The sequence below is a fragment of the Carettochelys insculpta genome, chromosome 1, assembly GCF_033958435.1.
Source record: "Carettochelys insculpta isolate YL-2023 chromosome 1, ASM3395843v1, whole genome shotgun sequence".
NCBI classification, from domain to species: domain Eukaryota; kingdom Metazoa; phylum Chordata; order Testudines; family Carettochelyidae; genus Carettochelys; species Carettochelys insculpta.
In genome coordinates this window covers 193,176,346-193,192,736 of record NC_134137.1, presented here as the reverse complement: position 1 = coordinate 193,192,736, position 16,391 = coordinate 193,176,346, and the positions used below count along the sequence as shown (strand labels likewise).

Genomic DNA, 16,391 nt, shown 5'->3' with positions numbered 1-16,391 from the left:
CAAAATACTACTCAGAGGAGATCAGTAACGTCTGGATTTGCAAATCCTTTCACAAGAATTCATAAACAAAAGGAAAATGCAAACATGGATGTTGGTGGCCATCTACCCCACATAGCCTAGTTGAAAAAAAAATGTCCTCATTTTTTAAGCAGTGGAACAACACTGCAACTACAAGTGTAGACAAACTCAGTTATTTTTACCACTACATTATGAAAGCCTGCAAGTGTTGCCAGCCCTCCAGGACTGTGCTGGAGTTTCCAGGAAATAAAGCTTAATCTTTAATTAAAGATCATGTGATGAAACCTCCACAAAAATGTACTACCAGGAGAGGCAACCCTAAGGCAAAGAGATGAACACCCAAGATCTCTTACTGTAGATGAATTCCATAAAAATGAGACCCCACCACTGGCTAGCTCCTCACCTTCCCAATCATTCTGCATGATAAAATATGTTTAAATTAGAGTTTGTTACTTTAGAATAGGCACAGAATTCAACAGCAATTTTAAAGAAGACAAAACAACAAATTTCGATAGGAATTAGGCACCTATATACCTTAAAAATCTGTCCCCTGGTTTCAAAATAGATAATAACTTGTAATATTTGTATTTTTTAGGGAGAATTCCCTACTCTAATGGATGCAGCAAATCCCCCTAAGATGTAAGGCAACAATTTTAGTAGAATACACACTGATGTTAATTACACAAGTGCCTATAGCATTCATATAAATTGAGCTGCTTCAGACCCAATCATAAGTCAACATATTCATTGCATAAAAACATTTGTCTAGGAAAGTCATGCAATAGGTCAACTTCCTCTTTTCCTTGTGCTGAAACACAGTAGAAAGGAAGTGGTAGAAACTGGGAACCAAAGTTTCATAATCTTGACCTTGGGCACGCGTAACTCCTGGAGGGAATGCATGAACTGTGAACCTCTCCTTTCTATGATCTACTATGGTCTTGACTAGCAAGTCTGCACATTTTATGAAAAGATACCTTTTTAGTGATAAAATGTATCTGAAGGGAAGACTACACTAAATAGGTCCACAGTGGGTTTGAATACCAATTTTGGTAATCCATAAAGTCAAATATCTGCAATTTGATTTTACAGTCACAAAATATTTTCATATTACAGTCAGTCACAAAATCCATTCCAGCCCATGTTTTCCTGTCAAATTGAAAGCAAAAGGAAAGAGTTTTCAAGCAAACATTAAAACACATTATATTAAGAATCAAATTTTAATTCTATAGAGATGGCCTGACATTACAATTTTTGTTTTTAAAACAGATCCACTTTCCATCCTATACATACAGACACACTGCCTTTCATATAAAAAGTAATAAAACAATAAGGAAACTGATGCCTTTAAAAATATCTTCTTTTCCCTTCAAACACACACTCTATATTACGCCAAAACTAGTGCTTAACAAAAATAAATATTTGTAGTAAATCACAAGTGTTTTTTGATAGAATCTGACTTAGTTTTGAACTGAAATTTTCTTCTCTTCTAATCATTTATTTAAAATCATGGGTTGAATTATTTATGAAAGAAAGTTATTTGCACTGAAACACTGTATTACTGTCCTGTATTTGGCTACAAAATGTATCCTTCTGAACTCAAGATAAAACAGCTTTCCATTAACTGGTTAAATGTTACTGAAAAAGTCATGACAAAATGGAATAACTTTTAAGAAACGATTAACTAACTATTCTGTTTCAGTAACTAAATATGAATTTAAAGGATCTTATTAAATTTGGTTAGTTTCCTTTAACTTATGGCTTGAGTGTAAAGAACCTGTGTAATTATTTTAATTGTATTATAAAACATGCTTCTATTGCCTTAAATAGACTACAAAAGACACTTGAAGAAAGAAAACCACATTCACAGAGTACTTTCTTGGAATAAGTAAGTGTAGACTACATAGCTTGTACTTAAATGAGGAAGAATGAAATTAAAACTATCATATCACATTGCCCTCAGGTCCCTTGCCTTTTGAAAAATATTTATATAATTTTCAGAACAGCCTATATGATAAATAACTTCCAAAAAGGTATGTTCACACTGTTTGCAAGGTATAAAATACAAGCTTAAGGGTACTCTTGTATAAACATATTGCAAATCTGTAAAGTATTAAACTTAATCTACATGTCCACATGATGGAAGTAACTATTTTCATGCATATACTTCAATATTTGACATCTTTTAGGTCCCTGGTTCCTTAAAGAATTGTTTATCTATCTATTGGAACAAAGTGTAGAGGGACAGTTTTATAACCCTTTCTAATAACTTTTATACAGTAATAAGCCAGCAAAATGGATTTTCATTTCCCCATCAAGTCATTTGATTGGGCTAACATTAAGATTTAAATGTCCTGGACATGTCTTCCACCTGTCCTATACTTAATTGATTGAGACTGTTTATATTACAAGAACAGAAATACTTTAAATGTTTTAAAGCGGCCACAAGCAAACATCCAAACAATTACTAATAGAACTTCAGCAATTTTAAGAATGGAGCACTAAGTATAGTCAAATATGAAGCAGTCTGAATCTCATTAGTAGAGTGTGCTACACTTCCCACTAAACATACAACTGACATCACCACAGCATCTTGAAAAACCGAGAGAATCAACTCTGCGAAGTCTGTAAGAACAGCACTAACCTACATTTAATTAATAAATAAATAAATAAATAAATACACATTTCTATGCAAATGAAAATAAAACCACAGAGCACAAACACTACATAAGACTTTCTCCTAAACCTTATTCTAATTTAATAGTATTTCCCTGTTAACACTGAACAGTAATATATATCCCTCTTGCTTTTGCTCTCTGCAGCACCAATACATAAAACCAGTTCAATAAAGTGAAAAAAGGACACAAACAACAAATCAACAGTCACATCCTAAGATTTTTCTTCATTCATCAGGATTCTTCTGTGCAAGCATGTTGCAATCCCTGACAGATCTGTGTCACTGAACGATACACGTAGGTTTTTGTGATCAATTTAGTTATGCTACCAGTGAAGTATACGGCAAATTTGTCTGACTAGAATGGGCTTAGTTGATTGTAGTAAACAAAGCTACAGACTCAATGCTCACACAAACTTTCATTCATTTCTAGTTCTTTACTTAAACTTACAGCCTGTGCCACAGAAAAAGCTGAATGTTAAATATTCCTGGAGTGTCACAATATGTAATACAATAAAACAGATTACAACCATACCTTTCTTTCACAGCAGTAGTGCCAAGCACAGGTACACTGTAGCAATCAATTTGTTCTGCAGACAGTAAGGCTTTCATAGAATGCTAATGTAAAATCTCATTTCTTTCTCCTTCCATTTGACTCCCCAATGCCTGGGTCCTGACCAATACAAGGAGGAGGGCGGAATGTCTTCTGCTGAGATAACCACAACTACTAATCAAGGATACGTGTACAAGGGCACAGGATTAAACCTCCACCAGGCTTGACTCGGGCACTGAGAGGAGCTAAACACATGCACAGCAAGGTCAGAATTATACACACGCACACAGACGTGCCTACTTGAGTGAACTAATTCATCACACTTTACCACTGATGGTTTTCTACCTCAGGGGAGTAAAATTACATCCTGGTGAACTGATGAGATTTAGACACAAGAACATCCAACAACAATTCTGTTTTCACTGAAAACAGAACTCATGAGCATCGCTCTCTGTAGTAAAATGCTGTTTCAGAAACAGAAATGTATCTGGGAAATAATTCTGCAGAAGCTAAAAATGGAATTATGCCAGTAAAGTTGAAAATGCATTTTAATATCGGGGGGGGGGGAGAAAGAGTTCTTTTGAACATATTTGCCTTTAATTTTTAGCCTGAACAATATATCAAGTCTAATTATCATGTAAGAATAAGCATTAATTATTGTCTAACATAGCAAGTCAAACAAGCTGTTCATTTACTTTGAAGTTTATTACCACAGCAAACTAACATCAAGATGCTCTCAAATGTAGTCATCTGGACTCAACTTACATTTTCAAAAATCATTCAGTATTTTTATGTTTTTCTCTTGGCTGGCATAGCTGGATACTGTATTGCTCTTTTAAAATGGGCTTGGCATTATCTTAGTCCAACAGCCCTTCAGCTACTTCAAAAGTTTTCCTTTCAACATCCATTTATTTCACTTACCCTTCCTCTCATTTAAGCTATCATCATATTTTGCCATTACACAATATTAACACATTTTAATGTTAAGCATGTGTGTGGGTGCATGTGTGCACATTGTAAACTACTGAATTATCACATACCAAGCCTGGGAAGAGAAATGTTAAAATGTAACTATATGGTTTATTTCTTCTTTAATGTTGCCTAGTTGCATTTGCTTTCTGGTATTTCTTTACCAATGAGTGAGACCACACACTTTTGTAAAACACAGCAAGGCTAGCCCTATAAATCTTTATTGACACGACTTCACTAATATTGCTTCTCCTGTGGGATTTGTATTTAGAAGAACTACATGTAAAAACACTCAAACACAATCCTGAGGTTACCATTTGGCACTTTACCACCTTTAAATTAGCAAAATACTTTTGGAACATCAGTGGCTTCAATGAAATATCATAAAAGAGAAACAATCAATACTGATGATTTTGTCCTTGACATACTGACCATGTCATCAGGCTATTGTCATGTGATATTATGTCATTTCCCCACCTGGCTCATGACCTTGTCCTTTAAATGACCCAAAGCTTCCCTCAAGTAACAGGAGGCCCCTCCCTGCAGTCTCAGCAAGGTCGAATGGGTCAGCATGTCCTCATCTATAATCCACCACCATTTGTCAGCAGGGAGGCTGGAGGAGGCAGGCTTGCTACAAGGGGAGAATGCCCAATTAGGCAGCTGTCACACAAAGCATAGGCTGCAAAATTATCCCCTGTCAAAAGAAAGAGCAGCTGCGGGTGCCAATTACAGCAACCTTTCAACCCTTTAGGTACTGGAAACTACACAGAAGTAAATGAAGTACAATTAGTGATAACAAATCGATGAATTAGGACAGTAAATTACAAGTTACTAGCAGGTGAGCTTAGGTCTCACATAACGTTAAGGGCACACTATGCCCCAGGCAAGGGCAAGAACGTACAGATTTTTACACAGCGTATCAGTTTCCTTCTATCCATTCTTCCTTGCACAGAGCCTGTTTTCCTCCATCATTTTATTCTTACAAGCCTGCTGCCAGAGAGCAAGTGCAGAATGTGGTGGGGGGAAGGGAGGAGCCCAAGAAGAAAAGAAGTTGCATTTCCTATTTCTTCTCCTTTTATTCCAGCAAAGGCTGAGCTTCCCTTCTCACAGGGAGGTCCTCACCAAAAAGCACATTCTATCTATACTAATATAGTTAATTTCAGCCTGACATTTAAACGTTCACAGCATCTGAGTTCCACACTGAGGTTTGTCCAGAAAGACTAGAACAACAATTCAAATGATAAATCCTCCACATGTTATTTCATTTACATTTGAAAGCCCCTGAATCTTTATTTGAAGTGTCAACAACTGTGTTACACTTAAGATTAAGGGGGAAATATTTCTCCTGGGGGCAGCAAGTGTGTATAAACACAGAATGATCTCAGTCATGTTACTTCAAGTTTGTCGGCAAAATTTTCCTTGCCTCATGAATAATATTTTTTCAGTTAAAGAGAACAGCAATTGGCAGCTGTAGAAACCGGTTTTCCATGCACAAGACACTAGATGCTCATCCCTTCCTTCTCCTTTACTTTCAAGGCTATCACAATGCCATTACAGTAAGCCCCTCCAGCAGATGGGGGCTGACTTCCACACAGAACAGCAGAAGATCACTTAATTGAATTGCCTGAACTTCAGTTTTGTGGGATCTTTGGAGCTACAGTAAATTCTTTCATATCTGGCAGCCCCAGGACTGGGAGGTTGCCAGATATTCAAATATTCTGGATAATAGAGAAATAATGCATAACACCAAAGAAAAACAAGACTAAATATTAAGATACAAACAAAATTATATGCAGAGTGCTTTATTTACCAACAATAGTATTGTACACTGTATTTGTATTAACTTTCACTATACTGTACTTATGGCAAAATGTAACATTTACTTACAGCTAAAATGATGATTATTTGAGTGTTCCGAATATGAAGAAAAATTTACTGTATTTTCTACCCTAAAGTCAAAGGGAAAAAAAAATGTAGGAGTTATTGCAAGGGAGGAGGGAAAGAAAAAAAGGTGAGAAAGAAAAAAACTGATGACCAGTATAGAGTATCTCCAGCATGTTAACAGTACTGAAAGAATATTTTGCATGCAGATTCCAGACTAAACACAAAATCTAAGAAAAAATCTATTCTAAGACATCTTATATTATGCACTGACTGCGGGGGGATGAGGGGACTTAGACTGCAGTTTCCCCTTTTTTATATTACAAATGAGCACTCCTTCTGCTTTTCAAATACATCTTCCACAAGACTTCTCCTTCATAAAATTTTCATTGGTGTGTGAAGCAGTCCACATTTCTTAAGGTAACAGTTTTGAATAAAGGAAAAAAAAAACTTTTTATATATGTTCACTGACAATCATTTAAAATAATAATACAACAGGAATGAATTCACTGATCTTTTGGGAACAAAGATGCACACTTCTGTTCTCTAGCCAGGGAGTTACACGGCAGGGTGAAAGGAAAACTAAGATTCCCGAGTTTTATAGTGGAGATAAAAAGCATATTTTTTGCACATTGTTGTGCTATTGTACATAGACAGAAAATATTTAATTGCTATTAAATGAACATCTCATGAAGTTTGACATTTCCTTTCAATTAACATATGGAAACCACAGCACAGTGAAAGAGTTAACATCTTTAGAATTCAGTTTCCATCATACTTGGGTGACTATCTCTTTAAATAATTTAAATCCCCTCCATCAACTCCAAAGCTGTTTTGAAGCCATTTAGCTTTGTTCTTTACATGTGTTCTAATTAAGAAATGACCTTGTCATCACACACACCAGAAATCCTGGATTATTTCCTACAGCAAAAAATCTGCAAAGCCAAAAAAAATAGAAAGAAACACTTCTTCCTTTAGTGAGGAACTGAGGAAGTTGTTGGTTGGCTAAATGCTGAAGCAGTTTCACCGCATAATTTATTTTTTGTTGTTGTTGTTGTTGAATGTCACAGGGCGGGTTAGTGTGACCTTGAGCTGCATCAGCAGCACAGCAAGGGTCGAGATGCCTGCAGGCGCCCTTGTACTGGATTTGCAAGACAAAACCTTCAGACTGGCTGAAGGACATCTTAAATATCTTCAAAGGCTTTCTGAACTAATCTGGGCTGCTCTTAGCCGGATCTGTGCCAGTATGAGAGGCAAAATTAAAAACAAGGTCTTTGACAGAATGTTGTCTCCTCTTAACCCTTCTCATTCAGCAGGCAACATGCTGAAGCATTCTAGAGACAGTTAAATAAGCAACCAATTGGCAGCATTCCCTCAAAATTATGCAAGCAAGCACGTGCTAAGGATGGTACTGTTATTAAAAATGGATATTTGGCAATCTCACGACACAGCATTCCCCTCCCCCCTGCTTAAACGTGTACTATTATTCTCCTGCTGCTCTAATATTTACTACAGGACTCTACAGTAACATTCTTATTCTCTTTGGGTCCAATCCTGAGAAGTCAATGGAAGCACAATGCACTCAGCACCTCACATAATAAGGCCCTTCAGAAGACTGCCAGATTTTTACAGTGGGAAAAGATTATCTGCCACAAAAACAATGAGAGTTGATAGCAGGGAGGGTGAACTGCATGCAATAAAGTTTTGAGCCACCTTAGCCGTGTCTACACGTGCACGCTACTTTGAAGTAACGGCACTAACTTCGAAATAGCGCCCGTCATGCCTACACGTGTTGGGCGCTATTTCGATGTTAACATTGACGTTAGGCGGCGAGACGTCGAAGCCGCTAACCCCATGAAGGGATGGGAATAGCGCCCTACTTCGAAGTTGAACGTCGAAGTAGGGCACGTGTAGACGATCCGCGTCCCGCAACATCGAAATAGCGGGATCCGCCATGGTGGCCATCAGCTGAGGGGTTGAGAGACGCTCTCTCCAGCCCCTGCGGGGCTCTATGGTCACCGTGTGCAGCAGACCTTAGCCCAGGGCTTCTGGCTGCTGCTGTGGCAGCTGGGGATCCATGCTGCATGCACAGGGTCTGCAACCAGTTGTCGGCTCTGTGGATCTTGTGTTGTTTAGTGCAACTGTGTCTGGGAGGGGCCCTTTAAGGGAGCGGCTTGCTGTTGAGTCTGCCCTGTGACCCTGTTTGCAGCTGTGCCTGGCACCCTTATTTCGATGTGTGCTACTTTGGAGTGTAGACATTACCTCGCAGCGCCTATTTCGATGTGGTGCTGCGCAACGTCGATGTTGAACGTCGATGTTGCCAGCCCTGGAGGACGTGTAGACGTTATTCATTGAAATAGCCTATTTCGACGTCGCTACATCGAAATAAGCTACTTTGATGTAGGCTTCACGTGTAGACGTAGCTCTTGTGGGTTTGAGGACATACAAGGAAAGACTGATGCATGATTTGAAGGGTAACGAATCACTCAAGGATGGGGTATTTGCAAGCAGGGAGTGTATTTGGGAGAAGACAAGAACTCCAGGCAGAGAGCCTGGTGAAATTGAAGAAAGCTGACAAAGGCTCCTTCCAGTGGTAGGCAAATAGGAGTTTTAAAATACTGGGTTGCGTACAGTGACACCAGGAAAGGGCCTGAGAACATACGGTTGCCCTACAAAACTCAGAATTCAACAAGTGAATTAGTCAGTGTTTGTTTAAAAAAAGCCTACTAAAAAGCTATAATTATCCCAAGATACACAGAACCTCCTCCTTCATCTTCATTTAAAAGAGGGGGGGAAAAAAAACCCAAACAGGTACCAGGAAAAGCAGCTTGCTGTATTAGTAGATAAAAAACTGCACAGGTTTTGGTGCACATAAGTGGAAAAAGATAGTGTAATGTGAGGTAGGGTATATGCTTAAACTGAGTCATTTGATTACTGGTAACAATAAAACGGTTGTAGGAAATTACAAGTAAAGCTGGGTTAAAAAACCAAAAAGTCTAGTTTTGAGAAATCACCATGACACTTTGAAAATGCCTTTTAACGTTTACAGTGTATAGGCCACACAAGTACTTGGGGAAGTAAAACAGGGAAAAGGAGCCCATTAATACCAATAGAGGGTGTTCCAATTCTTCTCCAGCTAAACACTCATTGTTTAATTTAATCTGCCATTGTACACTGACTTACAAAATACGTGGCTCTTCTTTAAAAAAAGAAAGGGATGATACCATTGTTTTAATTGTATCATGATTTTTACAGAACTTTCTACCCACCTACCACTAAAATGGACTCAGTTGGTCACTCCCATGAACAACCCTAACTCCTCTCACAAAACATCCCACTTCAACCCTCTGCAGGTAAATTAGTGACAGTTCCTTCAAATTTATCAGCCAGAGGGAAGCTATTCAACATGAAACCCTTTATAAAACTCAATGTTTTGAAGGTATCTACTTTCCTTGGGTGACATACCACAACATTCATGGCTGTCAGAGCAGCCCCATGAGATCACTGGCAGCTTGGCAAAAACACAAGATCTTCTATGACATGTGCCATGCCCTGAACTGGACTGTGAGCAAAATGAGGAATAAATGTGGCACAAGCTGCCTTTGCATCCCCTTCCTCATTTTTGGCCCTGCAGAAAGCACAGCTTGGCCAGAGCCAAGGATTAGGACCACTGAATTTCCATATTAATTTGCTTATTCTGTGTCCTTTGCACATTAGATCAACAGTCAGTAAACAGGTGAAAAAGAATTACTGGGGTCATCAACTCCATTGCACTACCAATACATAATAGTTTGCTACACTACATTGTAAGTAGTATTTATATTTTAACCTACACCTTTATTAAGTTGGTACTAGTAGAGAATCCCTTAAATCTATGTATTGTACGTCCCTCTAGCAGACAGCACTATGATACCTTTTACACTACAAGTATGTATTGCAATAAGCAGCAGCCTCTCAAATGTTTCCTTCACGTGAATGAACTACACAACAGAGCCACAAAAGTCACTGGTTCCTGGAGCCGCACCACCAAGCGTTGTGAAGTTTTACAAAACAAAAAAGTGTGTTGTAATAACCTGCCTGAAGAAGGTAAACTAAAGACACAATAAAAGCTTTTAAGTCAGGCAATAGATGCTGTCAAGTTTGAGACAGAGAATTGTCACACCAAAAAGCAGGAGCCAGAAAACAAAATGCAAGTTAACAGCTTAATTCTGGAGTTGCAGCGCTCCAGGGAGAACTTTGCAAATCGGAATGTCTTTAGAAATGTGAGCAACAGGCAGAATGTTTGTGCATTCAGTGCCTACATGCACCACGAAACCAGTGGCACACGCTCACCCATATGCCCAGAATTCAACCATTAACACAAATGTACCACAAGCCCATCTGTTCCTGGAGCTAAAATTTGTCTATGCAGAGGAACACTTTGTTCCGGGAAGTAAGATTCTGTTGATCCACTTGACTCTTCCCCCAGTCTGTCCACTTTGCAATATTAGGCAAGGCTTTCATTGTGTGCCTGTGCATCATCCTTAATTCTGGCATTTGACAAAATCATTTAACAGTCTTTAAAATACTGATGACTGTGTGGCTTGCATAGCGCGCATGCGCGCGCACACATCATGTTCCCCAAACTCCTTATCAGCCAAAAAGGAGAATGAAAGGGTGGAGTTCTCACCACAATTTATCCTCCTCTCAACTGACCCTCTAAGTAGAGAATAAACCTACAAAACCTGAAGACGGCCTTTGAGAGCCACTGCACATGCTCTCATTTGAGATCAGCCTTACTAAAAAATGAACAAATTTTAAAACTACTATGAGCATGTCACAAATCCTACTGAACTCTGATCATGGTAGCCTCAAACACTGTTCTTGCAACAGGATCAGAGTTCAGCACTGCATGTTAGCATCTTCCACAAAAGACACGACACAAACCATGCTGCTCACTGTCAGACAGCTTCTCACAGATTTTAAAAGTCACACTGCAGACATGAGTGGGATAAATTTGAGTGGAGTGGGTTTTGCTTTACAAAACTGATAAAGAGGTCAGTTTTTGTAACGATGGAACTATACGCACAGAAACAGAGCATCTTCAAAAATGACTGATGGATAAATTACTTAGCTGCATGAGCACAGGAAACTGTTACGGTGCCCAAAAAAAAAAAAAAAAAGCTTCTAATGAACACAAAATGGCTAAGTCTACACTAGCGCACTTCATCAAAGTAGACTATTTTGATGTAAGAACATCGAAATAGGCTACTTAGACGCACATCGGCCACATGTCCTCCAGGGCTGGTGCCATCGACGTTCAACGTCAAAATAGCAACGGAGAAAGTTGAAAGGAACCCCCCAGAAGGAAATGCAGAGTATCCACACAAACAAGTGCTCTCCGTCAAAATAAGGGGCCAGGAAAGCCCTCAAGCCACTCCCCTAAAGGGCCTCTCCCAGACGCACTTGGCCTGCACAGCACAAGATCCACAGAGCCGATAACTGGTTGCAGACCCCATGCACGCAGCATGGACCCCCAGCAGCAGCCAGAAGCCCTGGGCTAAGGGCTGCTGCACGTGGCGACCACAGAGCTGGACAGAGCGTCTCTCAACCCCTCAGCTGATGGCCGCCATGGAGGATCCTGCTATTTCGATGTAACGGGAGGCAGATCATCTACACAGGCCCTACTTCAACGTTGAATGTCAAAGTAGGGTGCTATTCCCATCTTCGGATAGGAATACCAATTTCAACATCTCGCCGCCAAGCGTTGATTTCAACATCAAAATAGCTCATGTAGATGCGACGCATACTATTTCGATGTTGTGCCAGTTACTTTGAAGTAGCTGGCTAGTGTAGACACACCCAATGATGCACAAAATCCCTAGAAATCACAGTAATATCAGTTATTACTTTAAGTCAATTTTCTTTTTTTTAGTTAACAGACCATTATTGATTAGAAGTTGTCAAGATAGTCGTGAACCATTTGAAACAGAGAAAAACATCGTTTTTTTAATAGAAACAGCAGAATTTGGACTTATACATAACAATATAAAGCTGGCCACTTACCTAGGCTATCAAGTCTTCGGGTAATAGTCATATACTTTTGTAGCCGCATCCTCACCCCCCCCCCACCCCACCATTCTCCTACCCTTTTTTGGGAGACGAGGTGGGTATCAGCAGAAACACAGAGAGAGTTTAAATCACGGCTCCTGCTATGACTAGGGTTGCCAGCTGTCTCATCCAGGAGGGGCAAAATACATCCAGAATGCCAGACTTACAAGACGACACTGTGCACACCTAAAGGGTGCCTCACTCACTCTTCTCCCAGAAGTGGCTGGCTACTGCTAGTAAGCGCGTCCCTGTGCAGCCCAGGGGGTTGCCGCACCTTGCCCTCACCCCAAAAACTGTCCTCGCAGCTCCCATTGGGTAGAAACCAATTGATGGGCACTGCAGGGGTGGTAGTTGCAAGCATGGGCAGCACACAAAGATCTACTCCCCCCTCACTCCCAATAAGGACATAGAGCCATGCTTGTCAATAGCAGCTGGCAGCTTTGAGTGGCGTGGGGCCACCATGGCATGCAGGCAGACAGCCTGATTGCCTGGTGGGAGCCACCTATTCTAAACAACTCTGATCAGGGCCTGAGTCTGCACCTGACACTTCTTTCTTCCCCAACTCCCTGCCCTAGGTCAGAACCCCTGCCTGGGCCCAAATTTCCTACTGCACACAAAATCCTCCCCAGAGCTCACTTACGCACCCAAACCCACACACTCTCTATTAATATAAAAGTTTGGTCCAGGACAAGTTCCCAAAATCCTTGCAGTGGCCTCCTTACAAATGTTATTGCCAACTCTAGCTGCGCCCCAAGGGTTTGCACTAGCGGTTCCGAACCTGTGGGCCGCTCAGCTCAATCAGCACAGAGCTGTGGCTCACGTGACTTCTTCAGGGCCATACAGAGTGAATTGGATGCTGTCCATAATGATGAATAAGTTAAGAAGCACTGGTGTCCAAGCAGCAACCTCCCAAAGGTGTTTTGCCTCAAAAAAGCAGATTTGATTTGCACTTGGGACTTCCATACTGTCTTGCTGGCAAGAGGTACTCAATCGAATCATTTCTCGAGCATACTGCGGTATCTACTCCGCAGTTAGCATTATCAATGTTTAGGCTCTATTGGGACACGCTGAGGTCCACGTGTCCATCTAGTTACTTATATGGTCCTCACGATCATAGTGTCTTTTGCACACATTATTGAATGGTGTTTCCAGTTCACACAAGCACTTAAGCACGTTTGCACCTACAGGTATGTGAGCATTCCCCAAGTGTCAGTGAGGCCTTATTGACTTACAGTTAAGCAAGTGCTCAAGTGTTTTGCTAAACCTTATACCTTAATGCAGATATTTCCTATAACTTCACTGGTTAAGTTTAGTAAAATACAAAAGCACCACCTGTCAAATGTGTCTGCTCATAGTCAATATTCACAAGCACAGTTTTCTGGCTGTGCACAGAAGAGGCACTTAAAAAAATCTAAGAATAAGGTTATGTCTAAAAATCTAGACAATATGCAGAAAAAGCATCTTTTAAAATTGTGTTAATTCTCCCTTGGGTGGGGTCAAGCTGAGGACAGGAAGGAGAGTGACAAGAGTGTTCCAGCAGTTCTAGGAATGTCCATATTATAGGTAGCCACATGATCAAATTAGACTTGTCCCTAAAGCGGCTTTAATTTGCCCCAGGAACAATCCAGAGTTTGGAACCTACAAAGGTGGTTTAAAGTCACTTTTTGCTTTCCCCCATAGATTAAACCCTTGATTTGACGGGCCTCAATTTAGTGGACTTTGGGAACAACAGACAACCTCATTGTTCCCAAAGTCCACTGCGGTCTGTAAATTCCTAAACTCCTCTCCCCTCCCCATCCTCCCCCAACCCTCCCCATCCTCCAAAAAAAACAAACAAAAAAAAAAAACCCACCAAGGGAGGAGCACATGGTGGCTCCAACAGCAACACCTCCAGCCACAAGGCAGGCTCCAGAAGTTCCAGCTTCAGCAGCTCCAGTCTGTTGAGTGTCTGAGTGTTTTTTTTTTGTTTGTTTGTTTTTTTCAGGGGGGGGGGGGGGCAGGGGGAGAGAGAGCCTGAGGCTGGGAGGGTGGGTAGCAAAGAGAACCTGGCAGAGGTGGGTGGGTAGCAAACCTTTATATTTAATGGACATTCTGGTTCAATGGACACCCTTCCCACCATTAGCCCATTAAATTGAGGGTTTACTATACTGTAATCCCAGGCTGCATCATCTCTTTTTCGAGTCTCCCAGGAGGTGCAGCACATCTGTCAGATGTTTTTCAAAATCTTTGTTACTCCAGCTCTGAACTGGGTAACGAGATGATCCTCTTTCCTAAGATTGGGGTATGAGGTCTTGCTCAACAACAATCTGGCAATGGAAAATCTTGCACATCTCTCTGGTTGATATCTCTCTTCAAAATGTTTAAAATATTTCTATAGTTCTCCTGCTCATATTGATTTCAATTATGAAATTTTAACTATTAAAAGTTGTTCTAGCAGTACCTCAGTGCCTGAATACATGTTAGGAACATAAAGAAAAGTGAAGTAATTTGTTAAATTGCATTACCCAAGGTTATATTTTAAAAAGACAAAGACGTTGTTACCTTGAGGACATAAGATGAGCTGTTATTACTCATATGCCCACTGTGCAGTGGGATACTAGTGTTATCGCTTTAACTGGGAATTATTAAATTATGACGTTAAATCCTAAAAACTGATGCTGTCTATTGTGGTTGTCTTTACAACGCTTTGCAATTGCTTTCAAAAGCAAAGTAACTTTGTGGTGTATTTCCCCTTAATTTTCCCTGTGCAAAATACAGAGAGCAGCACAGCGGTTACAGAACTGAGATTTCAATGTGAGATGGATCACACCACTCTAAGCTTTGCTGCAATCCACCTCCTACGTGTCACTGAATATTCTAGTCTACAACACGTAGGCCATGGCTACGCTACCCACCCACCCTGCCCCTTTTGGAAGGTGCATGTAAGTTACGGCTGTTTGAAAATGCAAATGAGGCACTTTTTTGGGGAAAAAGGGTGCTTTCAAAAATCAGGCTACCCTATTGAAGGAACCCTGGCTAGAGAGCTATTTTTATTTTCAAATCAGCACTTTCAACAGGCCGGGTGGCTGTTATTATGCAAATGAGACACTGAATATTCATATCAATGCCTCATTTGCATTTTCAAACAGCCATAATTTACAAGACCCTTCCAAAAGATAAAGGTAGTGTAGTCATGGCCATAATGGGTGATTCAAAGTATTGGTGTTACACACCTTTGCAGTAGCCTGGCTATACACTAAATTAGGGAACACAAACTAAATAGGACATACTAGTGTTGACTACTACATCTGAGGTCTTTTCTACCAAACTGGCACAGTTACCCCAGGATGTTAAGTTAAACCGTTATTAGAGTAGATTCTCAACCCCATGATACAAGATTCACAAAGAATATTCTCAAACAGCAGTCTCAGATTGTATTTCCTTTAACCTTTCATGATAGCGACATATGGGCCATGTCTATATTAGCCAAAAACTTCGAAATGGCCAAGCAAATGGCCATTTCGAAGTTTACTAATGAAGCACTGAAATACATATTCAGCGCCTCATTAGCATGAGGGCAGCCGCGGCACTTTGAAATTGACGTGGCTTGTCCAGACGGGGCTCCTTTTCAAAAGGACCCCAGCAACTTTCAAGCCCCCTTATTCCTATGAGCACATGGGAATAAGGGGACTTTGAAGTAGGCGGGGTCCTTTCAAAAAGGAGCCCCACCTGGACAAGCCGCGCGGCGGCAAGCTGTGTCAATTTCGAAGTGCTGCAGTCGTCTGCATGCTAATGAGGCGCTGAATATGTATTTCAGCGCTTCATTAGTAAACTTCAAAAATGGCCATTTCGAAGTTTTTGGCTAGTGTAGACATAGCCATGAAGTATTCCTAAAAAGGCTGCAGAGTTGTGATTAACATATTGCTTTCTGGAGCTCTCAATTTAAGAAATCATGTAGGCAGACAGCCTGGGCTAAACAACCCACTTCACCAATCTGGTATTCTGTCCTACTGCAGTAGTATTACTGACATCTACAATTCAAGTGATGGTCAGGGTCAGTGAGAACATTGACAAACTTGTGAAGAATTTTACTTTTCCACTGCCAGTGAAGTACAAGAATGAGGAAAAAAAAAAAAAAAATGTAAAATAGGTGAGATGATCAAATAAACTCTGCAGATCAGCAGTCACCAAATCACCTGCACAAGCTGTGGCAATGATGGTACTAGGCTA

The 16,391-nt window shown here is 40.4% G+C and overlaps 1 protein-coding gene across 2 annotated transcripts in view; it reads right to left on the bottom strand.

Moving 5' to 3' along the window:
• Nucleotides 1-16,391, bottom strand: part of NRIP1 (nuclear receptor interacting protein 1) — a 103,929-nt gene that overhangs the window by 38,787 nt on the left and 48,751 nt on the right. The gene's annotated exons all lie outside the window — the stretch shown is intronic.